The sequence below is a fragment of the Mustela nigripes genome, chromosome 8 (assembly GCF_022355385.1).
Source record: "Mustela nigripes isolate SB6536 chromosome 8, MUSNIG.SB6536, whole genome shotgun sequence".
Lineage (NCBI taxonomy): Eukaryota > Metazoa > Chordata > Mammalia > Carnivora > Mustelidae > Mustela > Mustela nigripes.
The window spans coordinates 38,232,764-38,258,346 of record NC_081564.1 but is presented as its reverse complement, the minus strand read 5'-3'; the positions used below and the strand labels follow the sequence as shown (position 1 = coordinate 38,258,346).

Here is a 25,583-nt window from a genome sequence, read left to right as displayed (position 1 = left end):
CCAAAATATAATGGCATGAGAGACAGACACAGGATTTACAGTCAGGTTTCCCTGGGTTCAAACATGAGATCAGTCACTTACTAGACCTAGTTTTGCCTTTATATGTTTCTCTTCTCAAAACTTCAAAAGTGTAGTATAGTATAAGAAAACTAAAACTTCCTAACACCCTGGGACTTGATTTATACTCACCAGTGTGAGGGTCAGAAGTCAAGGGCATAATTGCATTTATTACTTATTTCAGTGATCCTATACCCATTGGAGGTGCTCAACCATTGTTTTGTTCAGGAGGTCTGCAAGACCAAAACTATTTTCATAATAATACTAAGAAATAAGACATTATTTCCACCTTCTATTCTCATTCTCTCATGAGTGTACAGTGGAATTTTCCAGAGGTTATATTATATGACATTGCAATCCACCAAATACAGAAAGGAGATATGAGACTCCAGCTGCATTATGTCTTAAACCAGACAGTAAATAGATTAGGAAAACTATAAAGCAATTGAAAAATAGGACTAAATATATTTTGTTCTATAAAATATATTTAATTTTCAAAAAAGTTATTTTAATACTGGGTGTCTGGATGGCTTAGCGGGTTAGGCATCTGCCTTTGGCTCAGGTCATGGGATGAAACCCCAACATCAGGCTCCTCACTCCACCTCTCCCCCTGGCTCCTGCTCTGTCTTGTGTGCACACACTCCCTCTCTCAAAAATAAATAAATAAATAAATAAATAAATAGAATCTTTTTAAAAAGGTAAGTCCATTACATATTAACATAAGTTTTAAAAAAATATTTTATTTATTTATTTATTTGAGAGAGAGAAAGAGGACAGCTACACAAGCTGGGGGAGGGGCAAAATGAGAGAGAATCCAAGCAGACTCCAAGATGAGCACAGAGCCGGATGCCGCACTCAACCTCATGACCACAAAATCATGACCTGAGTGGAAACCAAGAGTCAGACATTAAACCGACTAAATCACCCAGGTACCCCTTATTTTTTATTTTTAAATGGATTAATACAGTATTTAAATGAATTAATACAGTATTTAAAAATATCTTAGCTTTAATTTCTAATATATATAACCTACACAAACAAAAGATCTTTCAAGTTTTCAATAAATTTTGTGTAAAGGGGTCCTGAATACCTACCTCATTGTAAAATTTAGTAAAAAATAAGACCTCTGGAGACTTCCAACTTTCACCTAGGTACATGGAAAGCTGGGAAGAGATCACTCCTAAACTTAGATGAAAAGCCAGACAAGTTGAAAATTCATGAACTTCTATCCACTGGACAACTGAGGTTGTGGGTTGTGCAAACAACTATCCCAACATCTAAGGAGAGATGAGAAAAGACCTGCGGAAGGGGAACAGCAGGAAAGGGTCACAGAACTCCATCCAGAACCTTCTTCCCAGAATTAAAGCTCTAATCTGTTGGGGAAAAGGCAACTAATACTTACACCCTAGGGCACTGGAAAAAAGCCCACTGCAGCTATGGGAAGAAAATAAAAACAAAACAATGAACAACCTACTCAGAAAGGGGGAAAATATATATGCTAGGTTCAGAATTATAGATAGGGAAGGAGCCAGAGAACTGAGGAAGCCACACCTTGAATTCCCAACAATATAGTATCTGCCCAACGGTAAGGGTAGATGAATACAACAGAAAACACACTGTCACCACGTCTTGCTGTCATGCTAATACATCTCAAGTTACATGTGTATAAAACACTGCTCAGAGAGGAACAAAACTGTGGGAGGATAGCTTCTCCGAGGTTCAGCACAAAAGGAAGACCTACTACTAAAAATGAAGCAGATATTTGAGAGGAAAAAAAAAAAACCTCAGAAAACCCAGACCCAATCCTAAGCCCAAGATATCACTAGAGGGATTTGAAGCATATAGTCCACTGAGGTTAATGACAGTGACAGCATACTTCAAAGCTAACCCCAGTCCTAACTAGACTTGCTCAAACCACTGCACTGAAGAACCAGAAAAAGTAACAGCATGCTCATTTCTAAGCATAAAAACTGCTTATCTCAATCTCTATTGAATTACACCGATGTCCAATTTCAACAACAACAACAAAAAACACAAGGTACATGGAAAGATAACACTCCCCATAAACAAAGCCATTAGCAAAACCAGACTCAACTATGACACCAATGTTGGAACTGACAGGGATTTGAAATATCTATGATTAATGTATTAAAGATTCTAATGTTAAAAGAAGATGCATATATGGGCGCCTGGGTGGCTCAGTGGGTTAAGCCGCTGCCTTCGGCTCAGGTCATGATCTCAGGGTCCTGGGATCGAGTCCCGCATCGGGCTCTCTGCTCAGCAGGGAGCCTGCTTCCCTCTCTCTCTCTCTGCCTGCCTCTCCATCTGCTTGTGATTTCTCTCTGTCAAATAAATAAATAAAAAATCTTAAAAAAAAAAAATAAAATAAAAGAAGATGCATATAAAATCAGATTGAAAAGTTCACCAGAAAGACAGAAACGATTATGAATCGAATGAAGGTGCTCAAATTAAAAAAAAAAAAAAAAAAAAAAAAATCCACAGGGGCGCCTGAGTGGCTTAGTGGGTTAAAGCCTCTGCCTTCAGCTCAGATCATGATCCCAGATCCTGCCTGCCTCTCTGCCTACTTGTGATCTGTCTGTCAAATAAATAAATAAAATCTTAAAAAAAAAATCCACAGTAAAATACACAAAGAATGCCTTCAACTTGTTTATTAGTAGACTCAACATAGTCAAAGACTCAAGAAACTTGAAATACATCAATAGAACTACTCAAACTAAAATACAAAAGGAAAGTGAGTGAAGAAAAAAAGAAAAACACAACAGAATATCCAAGATCAGTGGAACAATATTAAATGCTCTAACATATATGTAACTAAAATCTTAGGAGAAGAAAAAGAAAGGACAGAACAAATATCTAAAGAAATAATGGCTGAGGATTTTCCAAAAGTAAAAACAGGCACCCAGGCACAAATTCAAGAACTTCAGAGAACATGAGGCAGGGGAAAAAAAGAAAAAAAGAAAAAAAAAACTAACAAAATCCACCTAGCGATATCAAATTCAAACTTTGAAGGAAAAAAAAATAGGAAAGAGGAGAAATTGCAAGCAGCTACAAAAGACACATTACGTGCTGAGATATAAAGACAAAACTTATAGTGGACTTGTAGCAAGAAGACAATGGAATGCTAAAAGAAAAAAAAAATGAACTCAGAATTTTATACCCAGTTAAAATATTTGCAAAAATAAAGAAGTAAAGATATTCTTAAAAAAACAAACAAACAACAAAAAAACTGAGATAATTCATTGTCAGCAGACTACCTTACAAAAAATGGCAAAGGAAGTTCTTTAGGCAGAAGGAATATGACAACAAACAGAAACTTGCATCTACACAAAGAAATGACAAATGCTGAAAATGTCATAAAAAAATATAAAACCTTGCCATTTGCAAGAACATGGGTGGAACTAGAAGGTATTCTGCTAAGTGAAATAAGTCAATCAGTCAAAGACAATTATCATATGATCTCACTCATATGTGGAATTTAAGAAACAAAACAGGATTGTAAGGGAAGGAAGAGAAAAACAAAACAAGATGAAGTCAGAGAGGGAGACACACCAAAAGAGACTCTTAATCATAGGAAACAACCTGAGAGTTGCTAGAGGGGCCTGGGGTGGGGGATGGGGTAACAGGGTGATGGGCATTATGAAGATCACACGATGAGCACTGCATATTATATAGGACTGATGGATGACTGAACTCTACCTCTGAAACTAATAATACACTATGTCAATTAATTGAATTTAAATTTAAAAAAAAGAAAACTGAAGGTCACACACACATACAAACACACACACACACACAAAAGTATTGGGGCACACGGGTGGCTCAGTCTGTTCAGCACAGGTCATGATCCCAAGGTACTAGGATCAGAGTTCCACGCTGGGCCCTTGCTCAGAGGGGAGCTTGATGTTCCCACAACTTCTGCTTGGCTCTTTCTCTCTCTGACAAATAAATAAAATCTTAAAAAAAAAGTATTTAAGAAATGTAGAATATGTTTCTATAAAGGAGGAAAAATAATAATTTAATCCTAAAGTAGTTGTTCAGAGATTACTTAAATGTTGTTCTAGAATGGGCAATAGCTCTTTCCACTCACGGGTTCTGTCTCCATGCTTTAATAAGATCATCTTTTGCAATCTGAAATCAGTCAATGTTGTTCCAGAACGAGAAAGGGGAAAGTAGAAGAAAAAACTTGAATTAATATACAAAGTTGTAAAGGGTCTGTAGAAAAATAAAGCAAGAGCAAGAGAAACTTCTCTCACATGGTCGAAAAAAAAGAAAAAGAACACTGAAAATGGAACCAATGAATATAAAATAAAATTCTTTTTTCCCTATTTTGAATTGATTAAATATTTAACTGACAGTCAAAAGCAAATCAGTAGCAACATGTTAATGTGTTTAAAGCGTATGTAGAAGTAAAATGTAAAGGGGTGCCTAGCTGGCTTAGTCAAAAGAGGATGCGATGCTTAATCATGAGTTGTCAGTTTGAGACGCATGGTGCATATAGAGACTACTTAAAAATAAATAGACTTTAAAAAGAATGTAAGATTTGTAACAACAATAGCACAAGAGACGAGGGGGAAGCATTGAGAATATATAGAAGGTCCTTACATGGTACATAAAGTGATATAAAGATCTCTGCAAGTAGGCTCTAATTAAGAGGTGTACACCTCATGATCCCAGGTCCTGGGATCGAGCCCCGCATCAGGCTCTCTGCTCAGCAGGGATCCTGCTTCCTCCCTCCCTCTCTGGGAGGGTATCACAGGGTAAACACTAAATATTAATACAGATTAACAAATAGCAAGTTTATAAGAGATAAATGGAAATATAAAAAACTCAGTTTATACAAGAAGGCAATATTTGTGGGATGCAGCTAAAGCAACTCTCGAAAGAAAAGTACAGTATTAAAAAGATTATATCAGAAAAAATAATGATTCTCAAGTCAGACTGTCAGTATTCAAATATGGGCTCACTTCATACTAAAGATATGTTCTTGGGCAATTTGCTTAATTTCTCAGTGGATCAAATTCCTAATTCCTAACATGAAGACAACAATAATTCTTACTTCCTAGGGGTATAGTAAAAATTATAATTAGATTAGATTAGAATTATGTAGAACTCTTAGCACAATGCCTGGCATATGTTAAATATCGAATAAATCTCATCTAAGCTTCTTGTTAATTTCCAATAATTAGTAAACATTTTTGTAGGAACTGGAAATAAGGAAGACAAACTGTCCTTACCCTTAAAAACCTCATAGTCTAATGAGGATTTACAAAAATTACTACTCAACATAAAATGGAGACCATGGAGAATAGCTCCTTGTGCCAGACTGAGAGAATGAGAGAATTAAACAAGTTTCTCAGATACAGTAGGCCTCTCATTAAGATTTAAAGAATTAGTAGTTAATCTAAGTTAAAGGAAACATCCAGGAAGAGAACGGTTTGTGGAAAGCAGGAACCTATGAGAGCACACGAGAACTGGAAAGCTGCTACTGGTTCCGATACTAGAGCACTGTTTTCCAAAGCCAGCATGGCAGATGGGTATGCAGGCAGGAATAAGAGGTTCAAAGACCTCCCTTGTCATTCCAAGAACGCCTCGGGAATGACCTCACATGGAGGCTATACATGAGAAGATGCACGATTCTGGCTTAAACAAGTAAGTGCAGGGAGACAGGAATCACCTTAGTAGGTAGTAAATAGAGTGGAGTAAGATGTGCAGTTTAGCAATAGATTTGCTTGGTTTGAGGTACTAATAAGGGGTCCAGAAAGTAACTGTCTAGTGTCTACATCTGACCCATGAGAGGTGAAGCAGAAATCAGAATTTGAGACTTAACAGTGCACAGTAGTCACTCAAACCTTGACCACGAACAAGGCTTTCCGGGGGAGAAAAGCTCACCCGGGAAAGAGCCAATGAGGTAACCCAAAGCTCTGGGACCTGCCGGGGGCAACTGAGGTGATAAGAAGAAAGAATTATAAACAGATATTAAAGACAAAGTGAGAACTTGACTAGGTATTGATGATACTTGAGAATTTGGGTCAGAAAATTTCCCTTCAATCTGTAACAATGTCTCTTCATAAATAGTGAGCTCTGCATGGCGCTGTATTAACTTCCTGGGTCTGTTGTAGCAAATTACCATAAGTAAATGATTTAAAGCAATAAGAATTTATTCTCTTACAGTTCTGAAGGCCAGGCAGGTGTCTAAAGGGCCACATTCCCTCCAGAGGTTCAAGGAGAGAATCCATTCCTTGCTCTTCCAGCTTCTAGTGATGGATTGTCAACATTCATCAACTTATTGCTGCATCTCTCTCTTCTCTGCCTTCATATTACCTTTCCCCTCCTAAGTATCTATTTCAACACTTCCTTTGCCTCTCTCCTATAAAGATATATGTGATTGTAGGGTTTTTTTTTTTAAGAGTTCACATAATCTAAGATAAACTCCTCTTAGAGCATCAACTTAAGGACACATTCACTCTTTTGCCATATGACATGATATTGACAGGCACTAGGTTTAGCATGTAGACTCGTGTTTTCAGAGACCACTATTCAGTTTACTTCAAGTGCTTTGTCAAAACTTTAAAATAACAAAAATCACTGTTAGAAAGGTCTGAAGGAAGGATGCCTGGGTGGTTCAGATGGTTAGCATCTGCATTCAGCCCAGGTCATGAGCTCCAGGTCCTGGGATGGAGTCCTACATCTGGCTCCCTATTCAGTGGGGAGTCTGCTTCTCCCTCTGCCTCCTCCTTGCTCATACTCTCTCTCTCTCTTCCTCTCCTAGACGAATAAATAAAAGCTTTAAAACAGAAAAAGAAAGAAAAAGGAGAGGTCTGAGAAAAAGGGTATTCATACACTATTGACAAACTGGCATGATCTCTCTGGAGGGCAATTCAGCAAGATCAGGAAAAAGTCTTTACAAATGTGCATATTGCCTTTAATTTAGTAATTATAACTTTAGAAGTCTATCCCAAGAAGATATTTGATCATACACGAACATGCAAGTGTGTTCAAAAAAATCTTTTTAATATTCGAAAAGAAAAGCTGGAGCTAACCTAAAAAGCCCAACAATAGGGGTTAGAATGGGTTTTAATTATATTTTTATATATGTATGTAAACATATAGAAATATATACATGTATACATATATGTGCACACATATACATAATGTATGTAATACATACATTCATGTATTCGATTCATACAATGACATCATGTGTAGCCATTAAAATTGGTAGTATAATTCCATGTTTATAGCATGTAAAAGGACTCACAATATCATCAAATTAAAAGATTATAAAACAGTATATATAGTAGGAACACATTTTAGTGTAAAGGTACATCTAAAAGAATCTAGATAAGGGGTGACTGGCTGGCTCAGTAGGTAGAGCATTGTGACTTGATCTCAGGGTTGTGAGTTCAAGTTCCACCCAGGGTGTAGAGATTACTTAAAAATAAAATCTTTTAGGCGCACCTGGGTGGCTCAGTCAGTTAAGCGTCTGACTCCTGACTTTGGCTCAGGTCATGATCTTAGGGTTGAGATGGATTCCCGTGTTGGTCTCTGTGCTTGTGGAGCATGCATAATATTCTCTCCCTCTTCCTCTGCCCCTACCTCTGCTCATGCACCCTCTCTCCCTCTATAAAAATAAATAAATAAATAAATAAATAAATAAAATTTGAAAAGAAATCTGGATGAGTTGATCATACATATATTAATGTTAGTAAGATCAATGCAATTTTATTCATTTTTATCTATGCTTTAAATTTATTTCTTCAATTACCTTATTTACAATATTTTTGTAAGCCACCAAAATGTAAATTTATTTGTTAAGACATGTATTAATTTTTCTTCAAAAGCATGGTGGTGATTATCAAGGAGGGCACATATCGTATGGAGCTCTGGGTGTGGTGCATAAACAATGAATCTTGAGCACTGAAAAAATAAAATTAAATTAAAAATGTATATATATATAATCCTTCTTAAACCTTCAGGTATTTCAAAGTAACTTAGCCATAAATTATCTACTGATAGATAAAAAAGAAAACTATATATACTTACAAATGAATTCATAAAAAACCAAATATCTGTTTTCTAAATATTATAGAGTCTAAATGTCAAAACAATTTGAACCACCTATGTAAAAATATTAATATTATCTTTGTGTCATAACAAAGAAGGCATAAAGCTTTTACTCCTGAGTATATAAATAAATAAATTCCTTATTTAAGAAAAACTAGCCTATAGTTGTAAATATACTCTACAAGCCATTTAAAAGCCAATTATATATGTATGTATGGTAAATGAAACTGTGAATGAATTATATCTATAAACTGAAATTATACACATAAATTATGAAACTTAATTGTTTTGGAAGAGGCTCTAATCTTATTAAGTGTCATGATTATTGATATGGTTGCCCACAAAATCGATTTTTCAAGATTTAATTTGATTTATATTTAACTCATAAAAGAATCATTTTTATATACTACTAGTACAGAGTATATTTTATAGCTCAAACCTAAAATCATGAAATTGCTCTTTTGCTATCATTAAATGTGATCCACCAATTCTTCCAAAACCAATAAATATTCACTTCCACTGGTATTTGCTTCCTCATCTGGAAAATGGATTAATCAAAATGTGTCCTCTTAAGGTTTATGGAGAACTTTATGCAGCTCTCCATAAAATGAATAATGGAAATTGCGCAGTGTTTACTAGTAGAACATTCGCATTAATACTAAGGTAAGAAGTAGTGCACAGTTCATCTAACAACTGAAAATGATTAGGTTGTTAATTTTTTTTAATTCACTCTAGGACTATCTGTTTGCCTACTAAATGCAAAGCATTTCACATCAAGCTATCAGAATGGTTAGCCTAAATTGTTACTGTAGGTTGGTTATTCTCAACCTTCTACAACAAACAAAAAATAAAATACATTATTTATTATCATAAATAATTCAACTTTGTTCACATCATAAATTACCTAACAGAAATTTTTTCCAAATTCATATTTCATCAATAGAAGTTGCTAGATAATTCTAAGGTCTGATAGAAAATGTGGGTAGAAATGTTCATTCACTTCTCTGTTTGTCATTGAGAGAAATCGGTGCTTCTTAAATGAGCCTCTTCTAACACAAAAGCTAATCATGAAATCTCTATTTCATTGTTTCAGTTCATAGGATTCTTAAAAACATTGTTCACCTGGGGTGCCTGGGTGGCTCAGTGGGTTAAAGCCTCTGCCTTCCGCTCAGGTCATGATCTCAGGATCCTGGGATCAAGTCCTGCATCAGGCTCTCTGCTCGACAGGGAGCCTCCTTCCTCCTCTCTCTCTCTCTCTGTTTGCCTCTCTGCCTACTTGTGATCTTTTTCTGTCAAATAAATAAATAAAATCTTAAAAAAAAAATTGTTCACCCCAGAAACATCTATAGATATCCTGGGAAAGGTGATACACCACAGGCCCCTGAGGGAGTGGGACAGTAGCAAGTGGGAAGGGTTCAGAAAAGATCTTACCAATGCCTAGGAAAAGAAGAGGGCAGAGAATTTGAAGCCATTTGAATTTACTATGCACTTGAGGGAGGCTGGTGAAGAGTCTTATTAAAAGGATGCAGTAAGATCCATGTAGGTTGGAAGGGTACCTAAGCAAACTTCTGCTTAATTTTACTTGATTCCAGAAAAACAACAGAGTCAACAACATGCAGGGTGCTGTATACCAGAAGCCCAAAATCTTCATTCCAGTTTGGAGAAAGTTTAAAATGTTAATAAACATTTGCTACTATCCATCTCTTCTGTTTCTTGTTGTAATACCATCTTCCCAGTTTTATTATTATCTAAATTCTTTAACACAAATTTAAATTCATCTACATTTCATATGAAGATAATACCAGGTAACTAAAGTCATTGAGATAAAGGGACCTTTAATAATTTCAAGGATAAAATTAGTCATTTATACTGCATTCCCTTAAAATTAGTTTTTCTCTAAAGCCATCTGGGAATGCCTTCAAACTGTGACCAAATATTGAGCATACTGTTCTCTGTGAGACTCTGATTCAATTCACTGCATATCTGAAAGTGCAAAGTTATTCATCACCAATTGGAAAAAAGTAAAAGAAACAGCAGTTTTGGGGCGCCTGGGTGGCTCAGTGGGTTAAGCTGCTGCCTTCGGCTCAGGTCATGATCTCAGGGTCCTGGGATCGAGTCCCGCATCGGGCTCTCTGCTCAGCAGGGAGCCTGCTTCCTCCTCTCTCTCTCTGCCTGCCTCTCTGCCTACTTATGATCCCTCTCTCTGTCGGATAAATAAATAAAATCTTTACAAAAAAAAAAAAAGAAAAAAAGAAACAGCAGTTTTGCTTAAGTATTTATTTCTTGGAAGACTTTGTTTTTTCCTTTTTCTTTCTTTCCTTTTTATTTTTGGAAAGTGAAATATAAGAGCTGCTGAAATTGACAACAAAATATTCACCTTATTCTCCACATACTTTCCCCAAATCAATTTATTGGTAGATTACCCTAGCAGCATGGATTTAACATTTACTGCTATTGTTTATTCTACTGGAAAAAACTTTTGAATCTAAAATATAGTTATGTCCATCTACCCATACACCCCCACACATTTGTAATGCATAATATATAGCAAACTCTGTGCAAGTATCCAGGGAAATGAAAGATAACTACATATTCTTCACTGGCATTGTATTTCATTTTGGTGTTACTCTTTCAAGCTCTAACTCTAGGAAACTCTTTCAAAACCAGCACAAGTATTAAGTTTAAAAAAAATAAATGGTTTCACAAATCATTACTAAAAGAGCATTAGCAACACAGTTAAGTCATATTTGAGCATAACAATACATTGTACACTGTTTTTGAAATTCACCTGTAAAACTGTTTAATATTTGGCCACAAGTACTGAAGCTGGACACCAGTGACTGCTCAAGTTCATGTTCTTAATTTGAGCCAACTTCTGTCCCATTGCTGAAGTTAAGGTGAAAGAAGGTGTCAGCTCTGCTTCCTAGAGACTGGCTCGATGGCACAGCAGCTAAGACAGGGCATACTTAACACAACCTTGCAAGTAGAATTGAACCTGTGCCAAGGATGCTTACCCATCTACTTAATGACACAAAGTATACAGAGAGGAGGGGGGTAAGAGGGATAGGGTGGCTGGGTGATGGACACTGGGGAGGGTATGTGCTGTGAATTGTGTAAGACTGATGATTCATACACCTTTACTCCAGAAACAAATAATACATTATATGTTAATTTTAAAATGTGACTATCAGAGAATTAAAAAAACAAAACAAACCAACAACAACAAAAAGACACAAAGTATAGTCAATTCTCTATAAACACTTCTTTCAGGCATGCAGAAAACTTACCCCCATATTTTCAACCATCACATGCTTCTTCATTCATGCATTCAAACATATATTGAACATCTGCTACAAGACTAGGCATTATGCCAGGTAATGAAGACACTGTCATGACCAAGGTAGACATGATCATTCCCTTCATGTAATCTAAACAACAAGATTCACCGAGGGGAGGTTGGAAGGCAAAGGGACAACTCTACTCCTTTCCTCTCTGCATCTGCAAGCCCCATAACATCATCACATTATAATGGTTTGATAGTTACTTCCATAAAGTCTTCCACTAATTTTTCCCCCTGGTGAGTTTGGTTGCACTAGTATTTTCTCTCTGACATGATAACAAATTCCTTAAGGGCAGGAACCCTACATCACAGAAATTTCTATGGCCTCCTAGAACACCTAATTGCCTAGTTGTTCCCATTGAAACATTTTTCCTACAAAATAGTATTATCTTCCAGGAAAATGCAATAGCAAAGGGAAGTTACAGAACCCTGAAACACAGATATGGTAAAACTTCTCAATGGATCAGGGTGCCTGTGTGATGGTTGTGTTAGTCATGTAACAATGCAACTGACATTCCACGTGCACATCAGCTGTCCATCACTTCTGGTCCCCTCACCACCCTGACTCCCATCTCCACACCTTCAGTGCATTTAGGAAATCAGTTTGGCCTGGGTTGAGGCCACTGTAGAAGCAGATGTCCTCTCCTTAAAAATCTCTCCCCAAATAGTCTTGATATATCATTTAAAGGTCCTATCCCATTCATGTCTTTAAGTCCACAAAGTCTCTTTCTTTGTAAACAAAAATATTGGTTGTGATTCCTTTGGCTCTTGAATTTTTGTACTACCATCTGCCCATACTCTTAGAACAAGAAAAAGATGTATGTATTTAAAAAAAAACCCATCTTGAGCAGCAGATGGGTGGCTCAGTTGGTTAGGAGTTCAACTCGTGATTTTGACTTGGGTTGTGATCTCAGGGTTATGGATTGAGCCCCATGTAGGGCTCTGGAAATTCTCTCCTGAGAGAAGGAAGAAGAGGGCAGGGAATTCGAAGCCATTCAAATTTACTATGCACTTGGGGGAGGTTGGTGAAGAGACTTGTTGGAAGGATGCAGTGAGATCCAAGGAGGTTGGAAGGGTACCTCAGCAAACTTCTAATTTTACTTGATTCCAAAAAACAACTGAGTTAACAACATGCAAGGTGCCATATCCCAGAAGCCCAAAATTCTCATTCCCTCTGCCCCTCCTCCCTAAAATAAATTTTAAAATGTTTTAAAAGCATCTTGGGACACCTGGCTGGCTCAGTCAGTGGGGGATGTGACTCTTGATCTCAGGACTGTGAGTTTAAGCACCATGGTGGGTACAGAGATTACTTAAAAATAAGATCTTAAACAATAATAATAGTAAAAATATTTAAAAACCCATCCTATTCAGGAAGGATTTAGAGAGGATGAAATATGTATATTGATAAAAAAGTGGAAACTAGTGATGAAGTATGCTGGGTCTACAGCCAGACTTCCTGTGTCTACATTCTCTCTCTATGGGGTGCATAAGTTACTTCCTCTGTAACCATGGACAATTCTGTGACTTAGTTTCCATATCTATAAAATGAGGATAATATTACTACTATATCACACATGGCAAGAATTAAAGGAGAATACAAAGAACGTACTTAGCACAGTACCATCTGCCCAGGCCAAGATAAGATATTAATATATTCTAGATAATATTAAATTATTATGTTTTAGTTATATACAAATCTACTCAGTTAGTTCTGAAATCATGTAAAATCAACAAAAATGTGACTGGGTACCTTCAAAAATACTGAGTAGCATTAATCAGAAAGGAAACACATTGCAATGAAAGAGGAAGTATATTAGGTTAAGTTAAAGTGTATGAAATTGGGGCACCTGGGTGGCTCAGTGGGTTAAGCCTCTGCCTTCGGCTCAGGACATGATCTCAGGGTCCTGGTGTCAAGCCCCACATCAAGCTCTCTTCTCAGCAGGGAGCCTGCTTCCCCTTCTCTCTCTGCCTGCCTCTCTGCCTACTTATGATGGCTCTCTCTCTGTCAAATAAATAAATAAAATCTTTTTTAAAAAAAGAAAAAAATAGTAAACGAAATTGGTGGGGCACGTGGTGGCTTAGTTGGTTAAGCAACTCTTGATCTCAGGGCCTTGAGTTCAGGCCCCATGCTGGGCTCTACAGTGTGTATGGAACCTACTAAAAAAAAAAAAAGTATTTGATTTGGTATTTGAGAAGGCTCTCAGTATCACTAATCATCAGAGAAATGCAAATCAAAACAAAAAGATATTGGGGATACCTGGCTGGCTCAGTTAGAAGATTATGTCACTCCTGATCTTAGGGTCATGTGTTTGAGTCCCATGTTGGGTATAGAGCTTACTTACATGAATAAATAAACAAACAAACAAACAAACAAACAATGACATCCCCACCCATCAGCTAGACTTATTGCGGTGATCATTCAGCAAAATAAACAACTATCAAATCATTATGAAATACACCTGAAACTAATATAATGTTTTATGTCAATTAGATACCCATTTTTTAAAAATGGGTAAGAGTGGGACGTGACAGATACAAATACTGCTACCTGAAGGAAAATGGGAGCAGCAATCATCTTATGGTCAATGTTGGGCTGCACTTGGGGACCGTATAAGAGAGGGCAGAGGCTGGGTATAAAAATGTGTATTCCACGTTCCAACTTCCTCACAACTCAGCTTTAAAAGCACCATCTTAACTCTAGTTTTCTAAGTGTTTATTTCTTGCTTCATCAACTAGTCCATAAGCATCTCCAAGTTAGGGAAGCTGCCATTTTCTTTCTCTCTCTTTTTTTTTAAAGATTTTATTTATTTATTTGTTAGAGTTAGAGAGAGAGAGAGAGAGAGAGAGAACACAGGCAGGCAGAGCGGCAGGCAGAGGCAGAGGGAGAAGCAGGCTTCCCGTGGAGCAAGGAGCCGGATGCAGGACTCAATCCCAGGCCACTGGGATTATGACCTGAGAGAAAGGCAGCTGCTTAATGGACTGAACCACCCAGTGTTCTGGAAGCTACCATTTTCACCTCTTATTCCTCTCCAGTGTTTCCCCAACACTGGGCCAGGCACATAGCCACCTTCTTCTCCAGAAAAGAGGACAGGGTTCAGATAAGAATTCAGTTGAATGATAAACTAAACCCACCTTCTCCATACCCATTTCTTGTACCTTCTCTTCCTTTGCACTACACTTCGAAAAGAATAGTCTGTCAATGCAACTTACTCAACTTCTTTCAGTTTTCACACCCACAGCTTGGAGATATGGTAATGGACTTAACTGATGTAAAATGTTGGGGACAATGTCTGGCTATTTAGTAAAAGTGGTCCATTATTATTATCTCAAAAAACAGAAGTAAGCAGGTGTCTGGGTGGCTTAGTTGGTTAAGCATTTGTCTTCAACTCAGATCATGACCCAGGGTGCTGGGATGGACTCTCATCAGAGAGCCTGCTTCTTCCTCCCTGTGCCCCTCCCTCCGCTCATGATCTCTCTCTCTCTCTCTCTCAACTAAATAAAAATAATTAAAATCTTTAAAAAAAAACACCCCAGAAGTATATGAAATGTATTTGTTTCAGGAGATCATTTATTAATATGATTGTGACATTATTAATGTTTGAGGTATTATATATTCTGAGTCAGTAGAAATAGAAGACCTTAAGGCAGTGGAATTTGGAAGTTATAATTTGGTGTGATATATAAAGAAAACTAAGAAGGGAAAGTTTCAGAGTTCTTATAATCTTGCAAACATAAGAACAAGGTGAGCCATAGACACAGTCAGAGGTTAATTAACCAAATGGAGCAGAGAGACTGCTTTCCCATACTAGTGATATCATATTGAGCAAAAACCACATGCAGAGGAAGTGAAAAATAAATGGGACAGAGCAACAAGCAAATGGGTTAGGGCTACCTTGGGTGAAGTTTGGAGGTAGAGTAGGGAAGGGGGTTATATAATGAACAAAGGGTGGGACCTGAAGGGACATCCTTGGCTATGAACTTGTCAATTCTTAAGTCCTACAAATCTGTCAATACAAATAAAACATGTGGCTGGGACTCCACATAACCTGAGCTTTTCTACTGGGCCTCATAATGCAATGAGGGACATCTGGACTAGTGGAGATTTTCTTTTGGGAGCTTTTGACAAATTTGACTTGGCTTCTGACTATCTTCAGTTTGAACTTTAGATCATGATCCTTGCTGTCACCAAAGGCTGGAACCCACCTAGAGAGTGTAGGAGGGGTGGACAGGAATCAAGAGTGACTAGGCCTGTTCAAGCCAGCTTCAGTGAGAAAAAAACATTTGCTGCTGTCATCCACTGTTACGAGATGTTCTGGGATGCTCATAGGTTTGAACTGTAAGTTAGAGAGGAAATGCTGAGCTTCCAGTGGATCCTAAAGTAAACTTGGTCTTCTAATTCCATCCCTTCTGGTTATTGATATGCAACCATCCCTAATCCTGATGGCAAGAGTAGTGCATGACATGACCCTGTTGGGCCAACGTTCAGCATCTCATTACAAAATAATTCTATACTACAAACACAACCTTATCTGCCAACCCTGAATGTATATTGTACAGATGTGTGATCAGAGGGAGGTATTTATTAAATCTCATTTAACTTTGGGCACTTACCAGGTCTTCTTCATCTGCTCCATTTCTCTGAGTATATTCCTCTATTTTTGGTAACAAGTTATTATAGCAAAGGTGCCTTACTTGACTCAGCAGAGGGTGGGAGTGGGTATTATGGTTTCCAATGCTTCACCACAGCATTTAAATAGGAAGTTGGTGCCACAATATCAAATCCCAACCTATAACTTGAGATCGGAAAGCCTGTATCACATCACTACAGTCATTAAATGTCATGTAATGAGTATAGCCAGAGCATTTTCAACCAAGGACCTAAGAGGGTTTTCAAAAGATTAAATTGCAAAATTCTCCAATGGCTTTTAGAAGTAGTGTTATTACTTCTACAACCTGCAACATAATCTATTTAGTCAATATATGACTTTATCCTGAGTCATATATATATATATGTATATATATATACACATATATACAATTTATATGTATACTCTTACTATATTCATATATTCATATATATATTCTTTTATTTTTGTTATATCTTGCTATATTCTTTTCCAGGATGATTTAAAACAGGATAAGATGAATAACTATGAATAAATTGAACTTCTTTAATTAGTTCAAGATTACCACTAAATATTGATGAACATGAAGGTGTTACTGCTGAATTTGTCAACAACCATCACTCTGAATTTGTGAAAATATCTTCCCTCTAACACAAACAATATAGATTTTCTTCATGTAAATGTGTTGTGTCTTCCTTAACCATTTTGTCTCAAGTAAGTATTTATAAAATGTCTTCTTTTTGAATCCCTGGTAGTTTTGTATATATGTGTATTTCTTATGCAAATATCATAGACCACAAATCACAATTAAAAAATAACATGTGAATGCTAATATTCACCCAGCAGATTGGCAAAACTTAAGAAGATTGGTGAGACTAAGTACTGGCAAAGACTGAGAACCCTGGGGACTTGGATGCACCATTTGTGGGATTCCAAATTGGCGCTGCCACGGGATGAAACAGTTGGGCATTATGTTGAGAAGCTGGGACACTGCATAGCCCAGTCTCTAGCATAGATTTGTCATGAGACGTGCATAACAATGTATGTGGCAGACTGGTTGGTACTAGCAAAAACAAACAAACATACAAACAAAAACAACTGTCTAACAAACCAAATACACAGAAATGGATGGACAAATAACAGAATGGTCATAAGCTAGAATTTGTACAACACTGAGAATATATTAACTGTACATCAGCACAAACAAATCTTTGAAGCATACTGTTTTGGTTTCTTTTTTTTTTTTTTTAAGATTTTATGTATTTATTTGACAGAGAGAGTGAGAGCACAAACTGGGAGACAGAAGGAGAGGGGGAAGCAGGCTCTCCCCTGAGCGGAGAGCCTGATGTGGGGCCCGATCCCAGGACCCAGGGATCATGACCTGAGGTCAAGGCAGATGCTTAACGGACTGAGCCACTCAGGTGCCCCCCCCTTGAAGCATACTGTTAAACAAAAAAAGCAACTTGCAGAAGAATTCAAATATTTTGTTGCCATTTTGACAAAGTTCAAAAGCAAGACAAAGAAACAGATTGTTTAGGAATAAGGCATATAATGATATAAGAATAAACAATGAGAGCATAACAACAAGTGAAGTTCTGAAGAACAGTTCATTGCAAAAAATGAAAGGGGACCAAACATTAAGAAATCAGCACATGGAGTACTTCATGGCTGGTAATGATGTTCTATCATCTATGGGCAGCATGCTTGGTGGTATTTGTTTAATTGTTATGTTTCGTATCATAAATGGATATCAGAAAGTTAAAATAGTTTTAGGGGTGCTTTGGTGGCTCAGTCAGTTAGGCATCTGACTCTTGGTTTAGGCTTGGGTCGTGAGCTTGGGGTCATGGGATGGGTTCCCCATGTCAGACTCCTTACTCAGCCAGGAGTCTTCTTGTCCCTCTCCCTCCCCCTTTGCTCCTCTCTGACGTGTGTGCCCCCCCCATAAAATAAATAAATAAAATCTTAAAGAAATTAAAAAAAAATTTTTTTTGAATGCACCATCTTAAACCCAAATATTTCCTTTAAGGATGTGCATTTTATACCTGAAAAGCAGTACTTACTTTTTCCAAATTAAGAGTTCTGGTTTCCAGTTCTGATACCTCATTAATAGTTTTGTAACCTTGGACCTGTTTCTTAATCTCTTTGGGAATCTTTTTCCAACTTGAAAATACAGGTCCTAGGTAGCATATTGTGGACATTGTGGACATTGCTGCTATGAATAGGTCTTTTCTAGAGAGCATATTTTATATTCTTTGGAAAATGAGATACCACCTTACACCAGTTAGAATGACTTAAATAACAAGACAGGGACAACAAATGTTAGCAAGGATGTGGAGAAAGGGGAACCCTCTTTCGTGGGAATGCAAGCTTATACAGCCACTCTGGAAAACAGTACAGAGGTTCCTCAAGACATTAAAAACAGAGTTACCCTATGACCCAGCAATTGCACTACTGGTTATTTACCCCAAAGATACAGATGTAGTGAAAAGAGGTACATGCACCCTAATATTCATAGCAGCAATGTCCACAATAGCCAAACTGTGGAAGCAACCTGATGTCCTTCAACAGATGAATGGATAAAGAAGATGTGGTTCATATATACAATGGAATATTACTCAGCCATCAGAAAAGATGACTATTTATCATTTACATTGACATGGATGGAACTGGAGGGAATTATGCTAAGTTAAATAAGTCAATCAGAGAAAGACAATTATGGTTTCACTCATAGGCAGAACATAAGGAATAGTGCAGAGGACAATAGGGGAAGGGAGGGAAAACTGAAAGGGACGAAATCAGAGAGGGAGACAAACCATACGAGACTCGACTTGGAAACAAACTATGGATTGTGGAAAGGGAGGTGGGGGGGGATGGGTTAACTGGGTGATGGGCATTAAGGAGGGCACGTGATGTGGTGAACGCTGGGTGTTATGTGCAACTAACGAATCATTTCACATTATATCAAAAACTAGTGATGTACTATACATGGCTAATTGAATTTATATTAAAAAAGAAAACATATTAGGGTATCTATTATATTTATAATTCTATAAGTCATTGAGCCTTCTACTCTAGACAAAATCCAATCGACCTGAATTCAATTCTGGAAAACAAGCCCAGAAGAAGTTAATCAAATGTACAAGCATCCCCATGGGCCTTTTCAAACAGAAGTTATTTTACTATACCATACTGCTAATTTCCTCTCCTCTCCTGAGTTCCTCCACCCTAAGATTTAAATTTTTCAACAGCCACATGAGGTGGCTTCTCCTTCTGGAAATTCAGCAAAACCAGATGGAGATTTTTTTCTCATACAGTTCAAGCTAAGATTTGACTTTTAAATCAAAGGGATATACAGCTTTATAGAATCAAAATAACACCAGACTGCATATTAGAAGCCTACTCCTAACCTTGGCTTTGACATTTACTAGTCGGGTAACTGTGGTGAAGTCATTTAACATTTCTAGGTCTCAATTTACTCATCTGTAATAAGGTGCTGGAAACGGACTAAAGCTCTCTGGAAACATTTTCTGTTCCAGCATAGTGTAATTCTACATAATTTCAGTTTGCTCTTGGAAACTATTTTGACTTAATAATTAACTGTTAACAAAAAGCATTCAAATAGCTTATAGTTCTCAGCTACCAAAACCAAACTTTCCAAAACCACATAGTTCTACCGGAATATCTTGATTTTGAAGAGGTTAAAGGGAAATGGGTACATACTGATGGGGACACATAAAAAAAATTCTCTAATTCACGTGTTAACCTCCATACTGATGGAGACACATTAAAAAAAATTCTCTAATTCATGTGTAATACACTGGCCACAGTTCTCACTACTATAAATAGAGCAGCCCTCACCAAGGTTAGATTCCTGTCCCAACCAAGCAAGTAACTATTCTGAAAGACTACTGGAGAGTAGAACAAGGATACTCTTCATCCGTTTGAACATTTACTCCATAAACTCATCCCCAGAACCTTAAAGCATTTTAACTATTAGGGATTTGGGAACATAAACCCCAGTATACATCTATTTGACTTGAGTCTATTTCCTATTCAGTCATTTCCAGAATATGCTAGTATTGAAATCTGGTTGGGCTCTAGAAGAGACAATACTGCTAATTAATGAGATTTAAAAATCAATGATTTTTTTGCTGCGAGACTAATAAAATTAAACTCTTTAGTTTATGTCCCCAAGGTTCTCTAGGATCTATATCCGGCCACACACCCTATGTTTCAGCCACCACAAATTATGCACCTGCCTAAACATATTTAGCCCTTTTGGTACTCACTCAGATCTTGAGCTTGAGCCTGGCAATGTAACTTCTCCTTCAAAGCCAATCACAAAAGTAACTCTTTCATAAAGTCTTCTCCATCCTATTTTATATTTTATGAATTAAAACCTGTTTCTTACCCCCAAAGCATTGTGGCCCTACACAACGGCATTTTCCTCTGCTGCTCTGTATCACAGATGGTCATCCCCATATGTGTCTCCAACAAGAATGTTATGCTCTGCCTGAATTCTTGCCCCACAGAATCTGCAAATGCCATAAAATAGTTGTTTTGCATCACTAAGTTTTGTAGTAACTGTTTAAGCAACCGGAGATAACTGATACACTAACTTTCTCTACATTTTCCTTTCTCTTGCTTTTTTTGAGCTATACCCTGTTTTCTGAACTTTCCCCATAAATCTTTTTTCTTCTTGAATCTGCCCAAATGATAGAAACAGTCGACAGATTATTCTCTTTCCTCCTCTCATGCACTTTGGACTCCATCACCCAGTTCACCCGCCTTGAGTCCTCCAAACTTACTGTTTGTTCCCACAGTATCCTGTTGTGTTCCCAACTCCTAAACTTTCTGGAGGGAAATAACATTTCCTTCTTCTCATCCTATAAGAAGTTAGTTCTTCAACCAGATCACGGGAAACTAGCATGGTGGCAAAATTTTCTGCAACATATTGTAATACATACACATGAGCTACTGCTGGAGTGAGAGGAAATGTAAACCTTCCAAGGTGAGCTGCCAAAGCCTCAGGCTCTCCTGAACAATGGTAAAAGGTCTGCCATGCAGGAAAGGAAGCAAGGATATCCCAAGGGAAAGAAACCACAGGGGCAAGACTTAAAGAGAAACATGATGAAACATGATGTCATTTAGGAAAAGACGAAGAAGACAGTCTGAGGCATAAAACCACATGACATAGGCAGGTGTTGGAGTTAAGACCAGAAAATAACACTTACCAGGTCATAATAGAGTTTAAATGCCACCCCAAGTTGCAACTCTATCTTACAGGTCATGGGAGGACAAGACATCAAATGATTTAATTGGGAAACTTAGCTAAATAAAAACATTATAAAATGATTTATCTAGTATTACTAGAGGGCCGTTTGGAGGAATGTGGGAGGAAACATAGAATGGGCAATAAGGAGGCTCTTAGATTAGCAGAGAAAAAAAGTGATGAAGGTGATGAAGTAGGCGGAGGTTCCTGGGTTGTGTGTGTTGTGGGCAGATGTTTATTTGAGAGAAAGGTGGGTAGTTGGTAGAATTTGGTGAGTGAATGTGAGGAAGTGGAAGTGCAGGCTACCTCACTTTTGACTTACTTGAAGGCGACCTCAGAAACTGCCTCAGACTTCCAGCCTGTGCAACTCGATGTATAATGTACGTGAAACATAAAATACAGTCACATAAAAGTACTGGCAAAACATTTTAAGCAATGGAGAGGTAGTATGGTACAAAGCAAAGAGAGAGAATGGGCTCAGGAAGGGTAACTCCTACCATCCCAGAATACACTGCATAAGGTAGAAGTGGAAAGAGTACAAGTAGAGAAATTAAAAGGGTCAACGAAGAGCCAGCACTGTTCAATTATCTGTCAGCCCCCACACCACTGGAGGGAGGGGACTGATGCAAAGTTACCACGATTTAGCTGCATCCATAATTTAACTCTGGAAAGGGTTCTGGTCTATTTGAATGCAATTGCTCCAGATGTTCTACAAACTCATGTCTTTAATCACAGTAATAAAATCCCTTTACAAAAATGTACTTCTGAAGAGATGGAAACTGCCTAATTTCTAAAAAAAAATTTTTTTAACTCCCCTCTCCAGTACATAAAAAGATTAAACTGCATAGATCCCACAGCCAGGGTAGCAACAGGTCACAGATTCAGGAGGGATGGGCACGGGAGCTGAGGACAGGTTTTGAGTTCATGAAGAGCTGAAGGGGTGCTCAGTGGCTTAAAGTCAAGTCGATGTACATGCAGGTATCATAAATTTTGGTGTTTTGAAATGAGTAGACTATACCAAAGATGGCCAGTACAATCAGCAAAGAAACTCAAAAGGGGAAAGATTATTTTGGTAGCAAAGAGAAGGTCAGGAGCTCAGAGAAGTATTTCTGACGTAAGCAGGGAAGTCATCTGAGAACAGATCAACAGGCCCAAGTCCAGGGAGACTGCTAAACAGCTCTTGGTTCCAGCAGCAATCTTTTACGCCTTTTCCTCTTATCAAAAGAGCCAATTCCCAAGCATGCTTGTCTGAGACTTGCCGGGAGAGACATACAAATAGCAGCACCTGGCTGGGGTCGGAGTCTCATGGCTCTGTTTCTGATTCATGAAGTCTGAGTTGGGCCAGCATTTGCATTTCTAACAACTTGCAGATGATGTCATGCTGCTGGCTCAGAGACTGAATTGTGAGAACCGCTGCTATTGGTCATCTGTTTTTATCCCTAGACGTATGTGCTCCAGACTCATGTGCTTAGACAAGCTGGGTAAATGCTCATACCTGAACCTAGACATGGAGATTGAGGTGGTCTAGGATAGAACCTGAGATCAGACTTTTTTTTTTTTTCCTTTAAGGCATGTACATAATTCCAGTATCTAGATAAGGTCAAGGATTACTGATACATGTACATATAGAGTTACATGATGACAAATTAGTTCTTAATTTGGATTCAGTAAGGCAACTTTCTGAAGGGGAGCTAGTTTCTTTCTTTAGGCCCATAGGTTTAAATTCATGAGATCTAATAATGGTTATGTTTACCAAAAGCACTTTACTAACAGTTCCTGTTCATTCAAAGTCCAATTTATGCCCATAAAGTATTTAGGGAATATCATCAATAATTTATAAACCACTATAAAATGTTCAATTTATCTTTAGAAAACACAGGAATAATCTCTAATAATGGAAGGAAGACTTTGGTTTTCTCCATCCATGTCTCCAAGATATAGAAGAAAAACAATTTTTCCAAAACAACAATAAAGCAGCCAAGAGGAAAATCCAATAAAGTTGCCGAGAAATGACAGTGCTCTAGGAACAGATGGGCTGCTTCATTTTTGAAATTTTATGAAGAATATCGACTGACTGAAACATTGACAAAGATTTTTTAATGCAACTTTAGAGAAGAGGGAAAATAATCAAGTCCCTTCTAACATGCAAGCTAGGGGAGATGCTTGAATCTAGGGATAACATTTGCAACCTCTTTGCATTTTTCAGAATCACTAGTAATTGATCAATTAACAAGAGCTAAAATAATACTATGCTGTTATAATCATAGTTTTGTTGACCAATTTCTCTTTCTTGCACAGTAAATATGGTTTTAAAACAATTATATACTGAAATGGCATTTCCACTTGCTTCTTACAACCTTCGAATTGCCCACTGCACAGAGTTGGAAGATATTTTGAAGTAGAGAAATGGGAATTACCAGAGAAAGGGTATTTATTTCCTTTTACTAGGGCTAATTTTTGTCATCAAAATAATGGACTGTTCCCTTCAGAAAACAACTGAAGAGCTTACGTACTTCCTTCGGAAGATTTACATAACACTTCCCCTGGGCTCTGCCAGTATCTCTTTTTTGTACTTTATTACAACATATTGCTGAATTTTGCTTATATGCTGATCCCTCCATGACCTGGTACTTTTCTACTCCAGTACCATACATAGTACATGGCAAAGAAATCACCAATAAAGGTTTTTGAAATACTAGACTGATGCTAGCACCTAATAGGTCCCATATTACTTTAATTCCCTATTTGAAACAATTCTAGCCATCATGTTTCAGTCTATGATCCTTAAAAGTACACAGCCTTTATTTATTCATTCTTCTTAGTATATACACAGTTGTAATGACTTGACTCCATCTGATGAATTAAAAAATGATTCCAGAAATTATGAAGAATAATGTGAATCTTTCTGTAGGATGTTTACATAGTGTATGACATAGAAAACTTCTACAAATCCTTTTTTTTTTTTTTGAAGGTTATATATGTTTTTTTATTTTAATTTTTATAAACATATATTTTTATCCCCAGGGGTACAGGTCTGTGAATCACCAGGTTTACACACTTCACAGCACTCACCAAATCACATACCCTCCCCAATGTCCATAATACCACCCCCTTCTCCCAAACCCCCTCCCCCCGGCAACCCTCAGTTTGTTTTGTGAGATTAAGAGTCACTTATGGTTTGTCTCCCTCCCAATCCCATCTTGTTTCATTTATTCTTCTACCCACTTAAGCCTCCATGTTGCATCACCACTTCCTCATATCAGGGAGATCATATGATAGTTGTCTTTCTCTGCTTGACTTATTTCACTAAGCATGATACGCTCTAGTTCCATCCATGTTGTTGCAAATGGCAAGATTTCATTTCTTTTGATGGCTGCATAGTATTCCATTGTGTATATATACCACATCTTCTTGATCCATTCATCTGTTGATGGACATCTAGGTTCTTTCCATAGTCTGGCTATTGTGGACATTGCTGCTATAAACATTCGGGTGCATGTGTCCCTTTGGATCACTACATTTGTATCTTTAGGGTAAATACCCAATAGTGCGATTGCTGGGTCATAGGGCAGTTCTATTTTCAACATTTTGAGGAACCTCCATGCTGTTTTCCAGAGTGGCTGCACCAGCTTGCATTCCCACCAACAGTGTAGGAGGGTTCCCCTTTCTCCGCATCCTCGCCAGCATCTGTCATTTCCTGACTTGTTGATTTTAGCCATTCTGACTGGTGTGAGGTGATATCTCATTGTGGTTTTGATTTGTATTTCCCTGATGCCAAGTGATATGGAGCACTTTTTCATGTGTCTGTTCGCCATCTGGATGTCTTCTTTGCAGAAATGTCTGTTCATGTCTTCTGCCCATTTCTTGATTGGATTATTTGTTCTTTGGGTGTTGAGTTTGCTAAGTTCTTTATAGATTCTGGACACTAGTCCTTTATCTGATATGTCGTTTGCAAATATCTTCTCCCATTCTGTCAGTTGTCTTTTGGTTTTGTTAACTGTTTCCTTTGCTGTGCAAAAGCTTTTGATCTTGATGAAATCCCAGTAGTTCATTTTTTCCCTTGCTTCCCTTGCCTTTTGCGTTGTTCCTAGGAAGATGTTGCTGCGGCAGAGGTCGAAGAGGTTGCTGCCCGTGTTCTCCTCAAGGATTTTGATGGATTCCTTTCGCACATTGAGGTCCTTCATCCATTTTGAGTCTATTTTTG

General features: G+C 37.6%; 1 protein-coding gene across 4 annotated transcripts in view; it reads right to left on the bottom strand.

Annotated features, from left to right (window-relative positions):
• Positions 1 to 25,583, bottom strand: part of DLGAP1 (DLG associated protein 1) — an 869,387-nt gene that overhangs the window by 822,719 nt on the left and 21,085 nt on the right. The window lies entirely within an intron of this gene.